This window comes from Lissotriton helveticus, chromosome 1_1, assembly GCF_964261635.1.
Source record: "Lissotriton helveticus chromosome 1_1, aLisHel1.1, whole genome shotgun sequence".
Classification (NCBI taxonomy): domain Eukaryota; kingdom Metazoa; phylum Chordata; class Amphibia; order Caudata; family Salamandridae; genus Lissotriton; species Lissotriton helveticus.
Window position 1 is genome coordinate 549,789,227 of NC_136057.1, and position 12,746 is coordinate 549,801,972.

Sequence of the window (12,746 nt, forward strand, 5' to 3'; positions counted from 1 at the left end):
TGTGGAAAAAGGCCCTAAAGTAGGGTCAGGGACTACGTTAAGATTGCTGTGTTCTTTCCCCCCCCCTATTAGGTGGCTATCCAAATTTGGCGCTTCTCTGATCTCCCCCGTGGTGGGTAATGTTCGCCTTTTATTAAAGAACTGCAACCTTGCGATTTTAGCTTTCTTGCGAGCGTAGGCAGACCTCGCGTAGCTTTTCTTTTTTAGAATTGGCCCATCTTTATTTTTATTTTTCGCTGAGGGGGGAGGAGGGTCGGGTTTGTCCGGCAAAATAATGGCAGTGGGCACGAATCCCTCGGGAGTTTTAGGGGGCACAGCAGTTGGAATGGGTATAGGCTCTATTGGTAGAGAAAGGGGAACATGGTGAACATCAGCATGAATTAACAGTGAGGGTGGGCAAGAAGCATGTTGTGGTGATACGGCAGACGCAATTTTCCCCAGAGAAGATTTTTTGGAATGGGCAAAGGTCTGTGAAAGCCTACGTGCAGCGTCAAGCTCTAATGACACCCTCTTCTGCATTTTAGTGATTTCAACGTCAATTGCCAAGTTAGTCTTCACAATAAAATCATCCAATGTCCCGCTGGGCTTACTCAGCCCCATGGCAGTTTTACTGCGACTACCCCGTGTGTTCATAATAAGTATGAATCACAGTACCAACAATGTACTTAATGATGACAGTAGGCAGGCCAGCAAACACGAACCAAGGAGAGTGGGTCAGGCCAGTCCTCTTTGTCCTCGAACGGCCTCAAACGGCCCGCTCTTAGCCCGGTCTTTGCCCCGGGCTGCGTCCCGCGCTGCGGGAGTATCAATCCTAAATATAGTGGACGTAGAGGGCGGTGGGCGGGCCAACAGGGAGAGCGGACCGGAAGCTCTCAGCCGGTCACGCAGGGACTCCTGGGCAATGGAGTCCCTGCAACGCTCGCAGCCCTGCTGCAACCGCTTACCCACGTCCTGCGCAGTTCCTGCTCCCTGCAGCAGCCATAATCCAGCCCCACACACAGGCGGTGAGGTTACTTAGGGCAAGGTGAAGTGTCCGTGAAGAAAGCGCCTCCAGGTAAAAGCACTGTAAAAACAATTTGGTATCCCAAGGAAGGAGTGGGTTCAGGGGTTTAAGGAGCCTCCAGCGGGCGGTGGGCGGGCCAACAGGGAGAGCGGACCGGAAGCTCTCAGCCGGTCACGCAGGGACTCCTGGGCAATGGAGTCCCTGCAACGCTCGCAGCCCTGCTGCAACCGCTTACCCACGTCCTGCGCAGTTCCTCCTCCCTGCAGCAGCCAGAATCCAGCCCCACACACAGGCGGCGAGGCGCGGCGAGGTTACTTAGGGCAAGGTGAAGTGTCCGTGAAGAAAGCGCCTCCAGGTAAAAGCACTGTAAAAACAATTTGGTATCCCAAGGAAGGAGTGGGTTCAGGGGTTTAAGGAGCCTCCAGCGGGCGGTGGGCGGGCCAACAGGGAGAGCGGACCGGAAGCTCTCAGCCGGTCACGCAGGGACTCCTGGGCAATGGAGTCCCTGCAACGCTCGCAGCCCTGCTGCAACCGCTTACCCACGTCCTGCGCAGTTCCTCCTCCCTGCAGCAGCCAGAATCCAGCCCCACACACAGGCGGCGAGGTTACTTAGGGCAAGGTGAAGTGTCCGTGAAGAAAGCGCCTCCAGGTAAAAGCACTGTAAAAACAATTTGGTATCCCTTTGGACATGTGTGTGCGCAACACCTGTTACAATTTGCATTTAAGGGGTGCTACAGGGTGTCCTTTGGACACCCCTGGCACCCTTTAAATCGCTATCTTATTTGCGATTAGCAAATTGCTAATCGCAAATAAGGAATACTCCCCATTCATTCCTATGGGCCTTTTGGCCCATAGGAATGAATGGGGAGTATTCCTTATTTGCGATTAGCAATTTGCTAATCGCAAATAAGGAATGTGTAGGAATCGCATTTCTTTATGCAATTGCTACATGAATCCCGATTTGCAAGTCCTTAATAGTGATTCGTTATGAATCGCTATTAGGGGCTTGCAATACAGGAGATTGATGAATCAGGCTGTATATTATTACTACACTAACTAGCTTGCGATCACGGCTTTCTTTAAAGCCTTGTCGGTAACTTTACACGGCACCCATTTATAATGACTCCATGGGCTTCCATTAAGCCAACGCTGCCCTGCGTGAGCCAATCTCACAATTTTCCGTGCACCTTGGGTTTATCGTTTGATGCAACTTTACATTACCTACGGCCAACCGCGAGTCACTCTTCTTGTAGTCACGGGCATGAGCACTATTACAGCTAATTCTTCACTGCCGCCTTTTATGTTAGCAGACATGTCACTTTATGTATTGTCCTTTATGTATTGTCTTTTTATGAAAAATGGTGTTTGTATTTCGTATAATTGTATATATTCTAATGTTTTGTATTCCCTTCTTCCGATTACCCATCCCGTTTTTTTCTTTAACTCTATTGTATTGGAATTATGTTTGTATGTATGGTTAACTGTATGTTTGGGCTTGACTATGGAATTTTATAGAAAGGCATGGATTTTAAGTGTCCTGATGATAATCCCGCTATATTTTAAAGGGGATAGAAACGCCGTCGACGATTGACACTTGATGATTTAATTGTACTATGAGGTAAAATCACAAAGTGTTCTTTTTGCAATTGTCTGCCAAATTTGGATTTTATGCAGACCGTCCGTTCTTGCCTCACTTGTTTGTATATGTCACTATTGTCTTTACATAGTAGTAGGACACAGGTTGTGTTCCACTTTGATATTGTATAAGACTGACTTACTATATTTCTAATTATATTATTAAATCCTGTCCGACTGGACAGATCATATGGAATTACATTTTGATCTATATGTATTTTTTTCGCTATTTATTTACTGTTAGGGACCCGTGTTCCTTGTAATAGTTTATACACCCAAGGTCCCCTACCTATTGCTCCTTTGGGTACCCTTGTTTTTCATAACAAAATGTTCCACCTTTTTTATTAGTCACATTTATTTCTGGATTGCTGTTGGACCATTGTGCATTGAAGAAGCTTCCATAATTCCTTCATGGCATTGGGGAAAATGCCTGCCCTCCTCACATGCCTTTACCAATCCAGTTTTATAGCACTTAGCACTTGAAGGTCTTCCCAGAAGATCATTTATTATCTACAAGTTTGAGGCCTGAGTGATGGGCAATCATTTTTCCCTTGGAGATGATTGGCATTCACAAACGTACAAAGCGTAAAATGAATTAACCTGTATGGTACACTTCCATGATCCTTCTGTTTTTTCCATCATATAGGATGGCTGCCACAGACAGTCTTTTGATTTACAAGACTGCCAAATCCCGATATGTTGCTTGCAATAAAGGGGAGATAGTTTACCTACCACCTTGCTTAAAGTGGAACAGGTAACCATTGCACTAATAAGTGATCAGATTATCGAGTGACTGTGAGTTATGATTAACATGGAGGCTGACAGTGAGGGAGGGGTGCATTGAACTGTAATATGGGAAATGTATTGAGATTATTATTGATTTGTAATGTTTGGGGCTTGAGTGTTGGGCAGTATTTTCTTCTTCCTGGAGGTGATCAGCTCTTTTACACTTAGCCAGATTTAATTGTAGGGTGCTCTCCTTTTTTCTAGTTCTTCAGAGAACAGAACATTCACTTAGGTACCATACAAAAACCAATGCAAAATACTGCAATTCTGTTTCTCTACTTGTTCAGCAGTGCACTCCACTTCTATTTTGCTCAGCTCATCATCATGATGACTGGTCTGGGACAGAGTTACTCTCTGGAGGTGGATCATGGAAGAACTCAGGACAGAGCTGTGGGACTCCCTCATTAACAGCTAGGAAGGAATCAGTTATCGAGTAGCGACATCAATTGAAAGGTATACCAAGAATCTGAGGCCTAGTACTCAGCTATGTAGAATAGAGAGAGGTGCATTTGTGAAATACTAATCTGTGGGTCTATGTGTGTGTTGGACTTGTGTCAAAAGTGAATTTCTGAGTTTCCTCTTGTTGTTTTTGCTCTGCCTCTGAGTCTTCTTGATACACTCCTCATGAAGCTTACCTTCCTCCTGTCCTTCTCTTTGACTCTAAAATACAGTTTCTCTTTTACAATCGGCAGATCTTCTTTAGTATCTTGTATGAACAAAAGGTGAAAGCAAGCTGAGCTCAACAATACTCCTGCTTACCTACCAGACCAGCACCAAAGAGTGGCCATTCCAGAGGGGAATGCAGATTGCAGTTGCACCCCCTAATTTTGCAATACAGTATAATTTTTCTTTTTACAATCATATTACGAGAAGTGGGTGGGTGTGTTCACTCCCAAACCTAGAAGGTAGAACATTTAGATATCCAATAACTTGGGTCTCGGGGGCAGAAGGACCGTTTGCAATGCACTTTTCAGTACTCTGTCATAATCATTCCTTTGTTTTCTTTGTGTCCTTCTGTATTAGTGTTTGTCTTTCTCAAACCTTTCCCCAATCTCCTTTCCCATCCATTCATTAAACCCTTCCCCCGGGCTGTATGATTTATTGGGGTGTGGCTCACATACTTGGTGGGGTGAATGTGGTGAAAGCAACACTAACTTACTGTAGAATCTTCTAAGAAATAGCCCACACCAGCCCATTACCCACCCGCACATTAAAAAAGATGCACGTGTTAGATATAGAATGAAGAGCATCAGTCGTTAGTATCATCATTCAGGCCTTGTGTTGCGTAACCATAGATGCCTAAGCATGTCTACTCCATACCTTGAGTCCATATTTTATAACTTGAGGAATTTACAAATAATACTACTAGCTCAACATTAGCCAACAGTTACTAGAATTGCAATTTATTTTTTATTTTAGCACAATCAGATTGTTTGGTTGTGTCATCATGTAGTACTCAGGAGGTGTCAATTCTTTGTAAATCTTCGATTAATATATAACCCACTAACTCAGTCTTTCTATTTCAATTCAGTTTTCTATGATAAAAAATCAATTAATCATTCAGATTAATCCTACAGTTGGAGCTCATCTGGTTGGAACTGGAAGTGGGTCTGGCTTGTGAAGTTGTGATGCCTCCCATCTCATTGCTTCATCTATATTCAGGTAAGACAACTAATATGGATGAAATTTACCATAGTAAGTAAGTACCTAACTGATACTGTTGTTTCCTTAGATTGTTGTATAATATATAGGTCATCCTGGCAGCATTTCCCCTAATGTTCAAGATAGTTAGAGAAGTATAACTCTATAACTGAGTGCTACGTTCTTTCTTAATTTAAACAGGCTGCACAAAACTATTTTTTTTTTACTTTATTTATCAATGATGTGAAAAGACATTGCAGAGCACAGTGTACAATGGTATTAAGCAATAGGAACGGTTCGACAGCGGCAGTTCAATATAATCATCCGCGTATTACAGTGCAGCACAACATTGACACAGTTCGATAGCAAATATACAAATATAACAACCCTATCAGCCCACACCCGTTGGCTCCTTTCCCTGTCCTTGTGCATTGGAAAGCTGTTGCCTTGCAGCCAGAAAAGTGTGGAATGGGCCCCAAATATCTCTGGGTCTAGAGGACACCGGAACGGTATTGGCATACATATCGCTTTGCGTTGCTTTGGAGCCATCCCTTCGTCGTTGGAGCTCTTTTGCCACCCCAAACTATTGCCACTTCTCTTTTAGCTAAAAGTAGTAAGATCGCAGCGAATTTAGGAACCTTTAAAGGGATTTGCACCGCGTATCCTAATAACGCTATCTCGGGCATCGGTTCCATCGGGATATGTATCATTGTACTAAGGAGTTTATGAATGTCCACCCAAAAGTCATGGATCCGTGGGCAGCTATAGGCCATATGTGCGAAGTCAGCATAAGGTGCTTGGCAGCGCTGACATGTGTGTGGTCTGGAGGGGTCTATCTTGTGCATTCTGGCCGGTGTGACATAGAGTCTGTGTAGGAATTTGAAATGTAAAAGCCTGTGTTTGCTATTTAATGGCACTGTCCCAGTGACCTTACAACATGCCAACCATTGTTCATCAGTAATTGAAGTGCCCAGATCAGACTCCCAAGCAGAGCGGACCCTCGTGTCGTCCAGTGGCATCACAGCAGAGCAGGCCCTAAAAAAGCTGTGATACGAGGTGCAGTCCCTTTTCGCTGGTTATCACCAATGTCAAAGGGGGAAGGAAGGTGTTTTCAGGGGATACTCTGGGAACTTGTCGCGTAGTGCTGATCGCAGTCTGGCCAATATAAATCTGTCCATAAATGTAGCCTCCGAAATTTCAGGCATTTCCTCTAGATCAAAAATATGACCGGCGGGAAAGAGGTCATCCTGTGTGTGAAAGTTGAATTTGGTGCATGTCTAGTGGACTAGCTTTTCGGCAGTGATGGGTAATAATTGAGCGTTCGGTAGGGGGAGGGAGGATGAATAGAAAGTATTCATGTGGGTGAGTCTACTGAGCTTTAACCATCCCCAACTGGTGGTGTATACCGGCTGTATAATTTTGGGATCTTGGGGGATGCCCGAGGGTAAAACCGAGGCAAGCACATTGGGGAGAACAAAGTCAGATGCAGGTCGAAGATAGGTAATTCTGGCATCGGGGTGATACCAGGCATGTGCAAAGCTGGCTTGTGCGGCCAGATAGTATAAGTGCAAATCAGGTACTCTATACCCACCCCGCTCATAAGGAAGGGTCATCACTCGCCATTGCACCCTGGGTGTTTTGTCTCCCCACACTAGCCTGATCAGCAAGGATCGCAGAGCGTCAAAAAATGTATTAGTTAGGGGAATTGGGATATTCTGAAATAAATACAGGAATTTGGGGAGAACCACCATTTTTATCAGAGCAACGCGTCCCGCCATGGATAGTGGAAGTTTAAGCCAGGAGTCAATTCGCGTCTCTAGTTGGGAGATCGCCACTCTGTAATTGCGGCGTACTACCTGCTCAATGTCTCTATGTAGGTGTACTCGTAAGTATTTTACTGAGTCAGCGCACCAATTCAAAGGGAATTCCGAGGCCCAGCGTGACATACCTGTAGTGAGCGGGAAGATGATAGACTTACACCGTTTAATCTGTAGGCCGGAAAAGCTGCCAGATCTAAGGATCTCTCTAAGTAATGGATCGAGATTCGTTTGAGGATCATAAACATAAAGAATTGTGTCGTCCGCATATAATGAAACCAATAAGGGGCCTGTTCTAAAGACTAAGCCTCTATGGAGATGATTTTCCTGAAAATGTCTTATCAGTGGGTCCATTGCTGAAATAAATAGTAATGGGGAAAGGGGGCAACCCTGGCGGGTTCCACGCGATAATTCAAAAGGAGCACAGAGCGTTCCGTTTAGACGGAGCCTGGCTGAAGGATGCGTATAGAGCAGGGTCGTAGTCGCTATAAAGCCCTGGAGCATACCCATGCGCTGCATCACGGAGAGGAAAAAGGGCCATTCTAGGGAATCAAAAGCTTTCTCGGTATCTAATAAAATCGCTGCTGCAGGCGTCTCTGGGTCTAATCTATTTAGGGTATTAAATAAGGTTCGTAGGTTAAAAGCAGTGGACCGGTGTGGCACGAAACCTGATTGGGCAGGGGAAATTATCGATTCAATGCTTTTGCTAGGATTTTATAATCCAAATTTATTAGTGACAGCGGCCAATAAGAACCACATAGGAGAGGTCTTTGCCGGCTTTTGGGAGCAATAATATTACAGCCTCTCTCAGAGTAGGAGGGAGTTGCTGGGTTTCCAGGGCCTCTGCATAGACATCTAATAAATGCGGGATCAATAAGTCCTTATAGGCTTTGTAAAATTCGGGTGCAAAGTCATCTAAGCCAGAAGCTGTGGACGTGTTCAATGCATCAATGGCCTCACCTATACTGTCTGCAGTTATAGGTTCCGCCAAAAAGTCTTGCATGCATTTTTCTAGATAAACTAAAGCTATTTCTGACAAATATTCTTCCTGCCCTGAGCGGTCAGACCCCAGCCTAGTAGTATAGAGTGATTTGTAATAGGCTGGGAATTCCTCCTGTATCGACCGAGGGTCCGTTAGCGTGTGGCCGTCCGCCGATTTTAATTCTGTGACAAATGCTCTCGCATATGGAGGTCGAAGCATTTGCGCTAAAACTCTGCCGGGACGATCCCCTTCGCCGTAGACTTTGGCATTGTGATATTTACCCATGTACAGAATTTCCTTGTCTGCCGTTTCCCTATACCGCAGGAGTAGAGTCGCCCTCTTACTTTCACTGTCAGGGTCTACCGTCACTCTCTGTGAATTGTATAGCCCAGCCAGGTCCGTTTCTAAACTGGAAAGCTTATGTCTTAAATCTCTAAGCGTCCCAGCACTCTTTGAAATACAGACGCCTCTCATGTAGGTCTTAAAGCCCTCGCACAATACCGCCTCAGAGTCCACCGAACCCATATTTAGGACGAAGTATTCTTCAATGGCCCCATAGAGATTCTCCCGGAACTGCTTATCTTCTAATGCACGAGTCGGGAACCTCCATTGTCGTTCATACCCTTCCGGGCGGGGGACATGCAGCTATAACAATACTGGGGAATGGTCAGAGTAGGATCTGGGTAACGTGCGTCTGTCATGGAACCATCTGAGAAACTCAGGGGAAGCTAACCAATAATCAAGTCATGTCCAAGTATTACTTGCACCCGTATAGTGCGTGTATGTGGTGTTCTTCTGGTTCCGCGTCCTTTCCAGATCCGTTAGGGAGAGGCGCTCACATAAGGAGTGCAGGGTCTTACGTGCTTTAAGTTTCGGGTCAGAGGCTTTTGATTTACGGTCAAAGAGAGGGTTAAACGTAACATTAAAGTGCCCTCCCAGTAATAGGGATACAGGACCCAGGTGCAAGAGCTTCGCATATATGTCGTGGAAAAAATCAGGAAAGTCAGTGTTGGGGCAATATATATACACCCTATCGCAATCTTGTACTAATAAAGGGTGCCCATTACAAGAACAAACCTACTGAAGTCATCATGTACAACAGAATGGCATTTAAAAGAGAAACATTTGTGAATCAGGATGGCAGTACTTCTGGCATAGTTGCTGTAATTAGTGAAAAAGCAATGCGGGCCCCATGAGGCTGCGAACCGAGAACGGTCCGCAGGAGGGAGGTGGGTCTCTTGTATTAGTGCAATGTCTACCTTGTGTCGGTTCAGATAATGTAGGGCTTGCTGCCGTTTCCGGGTGTTGTTCAGGTCCCTAACGTTCCAGGTAGCCTGGGTAATGGGGCAAGGGCCAGCAGTGTGTCCTATGTGTGCCTTAACATGTGATTTTCGCCAGGAGTAAGAACAGCCCACGCCCGCTCTCTGTCAGTATGTCAATGGTCGTACAAATTTTAAACTCTGTGCAATGCAAAAAGAACAGTTCCCAACCCACCTCCCCCCACCCAGCCTTCCCGCCCATTCGGAAAGGCAATAACCAATTGCAAACAATAACCCACAGTACCAAAAGCAAACGATATATGTGTATAACTAGGCCATTGTGGTACATGATAATACAATAAGCACAAATTAAAGGGTGTACACCAAATAGGGGGGCGTTCGCTATCCAGTAGTTAAGTAACCAAGAACGAATAATGACAATGCATCATAAAATACTTTTAAGGAACACTTGCGATGAGAATGTCTTAAAGGATATGCGTTCAGCTTGGGTCGGACATGGAAAACAGATCTGCACTGTCAGCCGATCCACTCATAGGAGGGGAGGAGGTGACTGGGTCAGGTGATCCACCACCCTTGCGCTTGTAAGTCTGGCAAAATTCCTGCGCCGCCGCCGGGTTCCCGAAGATGCGGGAGCGGCCATTGACTTCCACACGTAGCCTAGCAGGATATGGCATTCCATATTTCAGTCCCAGGTTCCTGAGGGCAGCCTTGACTCCCTGAAATTTCCTCCTTGCGTCTTGTACCATAGCTGTAAAGTCAGGGTACAAAGATAATTTGGAGCCCTGCCAGATAAGCTCCCCTCTCTCTCTGGCCGTCCGTAATGCAGAGTCCCTGTCCCGGTAGTTCATTATCCTAGCAATAATGGGCCTTGGAGGGAGTCCGGGATTGGGCCTGGGGCCCAGCGACCTATGGGCGCGTTCTACCACGAAGCTGGAGATGAACGCTTCATTTCCAAAAAGATCCAACAGGATAGTTTCCACAAGGTTATCTATGCGCCCCGATGCTTTGCACTCCGGCACGCCTTCAAGGCGTATGTTTTTGCGGCGGCTCCTGGCTTCCAAGTCCTCGTTCTTTATTGCCACTTCTTTCAGTATCCTCTCCATTCTGTCGACTCTCTTCAGGGACTGAGCCATGCCGTCCTCCATATCAGAGGTTCTGGATTCCACCACATCCAGGCGTCAGTCATGTACTTGGAGTTTGGCCCCCAGGTCAGCCATATGTTTGTCAAGGGTGTCAAAATGGACATCCAGTGCCTTGAACCCTGCACGCATTTCCGATAACAACGGGCCCAGCTGTCCTGTCTCTTCCACAGATGAGGAGGGGATTTGGCTGCCCGCCGCCATGGTGGATGGTGGGCCCTTGATCGCTTCCGCCGGCTTCTCAAAGGAGAGCTGGGCTTGTCTCAAGTCTTTGCGACCCATGCCGCGTCAAGCAGTCGCGTGGTATGCTGGGCGACGGGGAGCCAGAGAACATGGATGGAGGAGCTCCGGCAATATGTAGTTCCCAATATCCGGCGCAAACGAAGGATCCCCTGGGCAGAGTCCGCATGACAACAAGGAGTGATCGTAACAGCGATGGGCTACATAGGCTGCACAAAACTACTTGAAGGCAGTAATGCAGAGTAAAAGTAAAAGTACTACTTCAGGCATGAATTTAGATTGAATGAAATAATTTCGCCCTTTATTTATTTACAAAGAAACCCACCTTCTCCACCCAAACAACATGCTCACCCCTGTCCCCAAACAAAATGACCCAAGTCTAAAAACAAACAAAATGTCAAAGGAAAAGGTCTCTCCAGTCCCAACACCCAAAACTGAGGCTGTTTCCTCACAACGACGCGCACCAAGCAGGAAGGAGAAAGCAGGAACCGGAAGCAGAGACGGCAACGCTGGAGAGGAGAGAGGGAAGGGGGTTTGAGCTTGGGGTGTGGGTTACTTTAGTAGCGTTTAGGGTAGTGTAAAAGTAGTGTTGTAATGTTTGTGTTGTGTGGGGTTTTTATAATGTTTTAGTGTTTTTTTTTGGTAGTGTAGTGTAATGTTGTAGTATTTGTTTATTGTAGTGTTTTAGAGTTTAGGGTAGTGTGGTGTTTTAGGGTTTAGGGCAGTGTAGTGTTTCAGGGTTTAGGGTAGTGTAGTGGTGTTTGTGTACTGATTTAGGGTTTAGGGTAGTGTAGTAGTGTTTGTGTAGTGTAGTGTTTTAGGGTTTAGGGTAGTGTAGTGTTTTAGGTGTTAGTGTAGTATAGTAGTGTTTGTGTAGTGTAGTGTTTTAGTGTTTACTGTAGTGTTGTAGTGTTTAGGGTTTAGGGTAGTGTAGGGGTGGGGCTAGTTTTGGTAGTGTTGCAGTGTAGTAATGTTTTAGGGTTTAGGGTAGTGTAGGGGTGGGGTGGGAATAGTGTTGGTAGTGTTGTAGTGTGGTAGTGATTTTGGGTTAGGGGTAGTGTAGGGGTGTGAGTAGTGTGTTGTGTAGGTGTAGGGGTAGGGATGTCACTTACCTTGCAAACTTTTACTACGAGTATTGCTTTACCCCGCATGCCTTTGCGTTGTAATGGCATGCGTGGTAAAGGCATACTTGTGGTAAAAGTATGTGATGTAATGGCATGCAATGTCATTGACATCGCATAGTAATAACTGTGTTGTAATGGCACGTGTGGTATTACTATGCAATGTATTGACATACATCCGAAGAAGGTATTATGGATATCAGTCTGGACCTGGTCCAGGCTGTTCTCTGTCCTGTTGTGGTGAGCCGGCCCTCAATGGTGTTCAGCCGCTCTAGGATGTAGCGCAGCAATCGCCTGCTTTCAGTGTAGTAGGAGGTGGCAGTAGTCGGAGAGTTGCAGCATCAGCGATGGGATGGCCCAGAGGCGGAAGGCTGAGGGGGAGCAACTGCACTGGGGCCTGGTTGTTGTGCTTTCATACCCTCCTCCTCTTCTTCCAGGACCACCCGCCACCGGTATTCCAGATGGATATGCTCCATCCTCTGCCACCAGAAATGGGCCACTATCTCCTGCCTCGTGGGTGGACCAACTGGACCAGGGAGAGCAGCCATATTGAGAAAAACAAAAAAGACAAATTGTAACTAATGCTCTGTGCTAACAATTGTTTTAAATTACTGAGTGGCACAGATGCAGTACATTGCTGGTCCCCTTGGGCAACTGGAATTTATTTGATGTGATCATGATTAGAACAGTCACAAGGCCAATGTTGCTGGATTTCACACGCTAATGATCATTATTGCTGGATTGTACTTTGCCTGTTAGCAAACCATTGCTAGTACGCCACTAACATGGCGATGTAATCCAGCAGTAGCCGGCTATATTAAAAAAGGTGCTAAGCGAACTTTGCAATAATTATCGCAATCTATAGATAATATGCCCCAACTGACTAGGTGTCTTCCAGACTAAGACTAGCACATAGGTGTTTACCTTGAGATCCTAGGCCACAGACTGAGTCAAGAACAACTTCAACGTCTTCGCATTAAACAATATGGCACACAACTTTCCAACTTCATATAATATCACAGAGCCATTTTCAAACACCACAATCTAAGCAAAGCAAATAGCAGAGAGCATCACTTTGTTTTGCTGCTACAAGTCGTCAGAA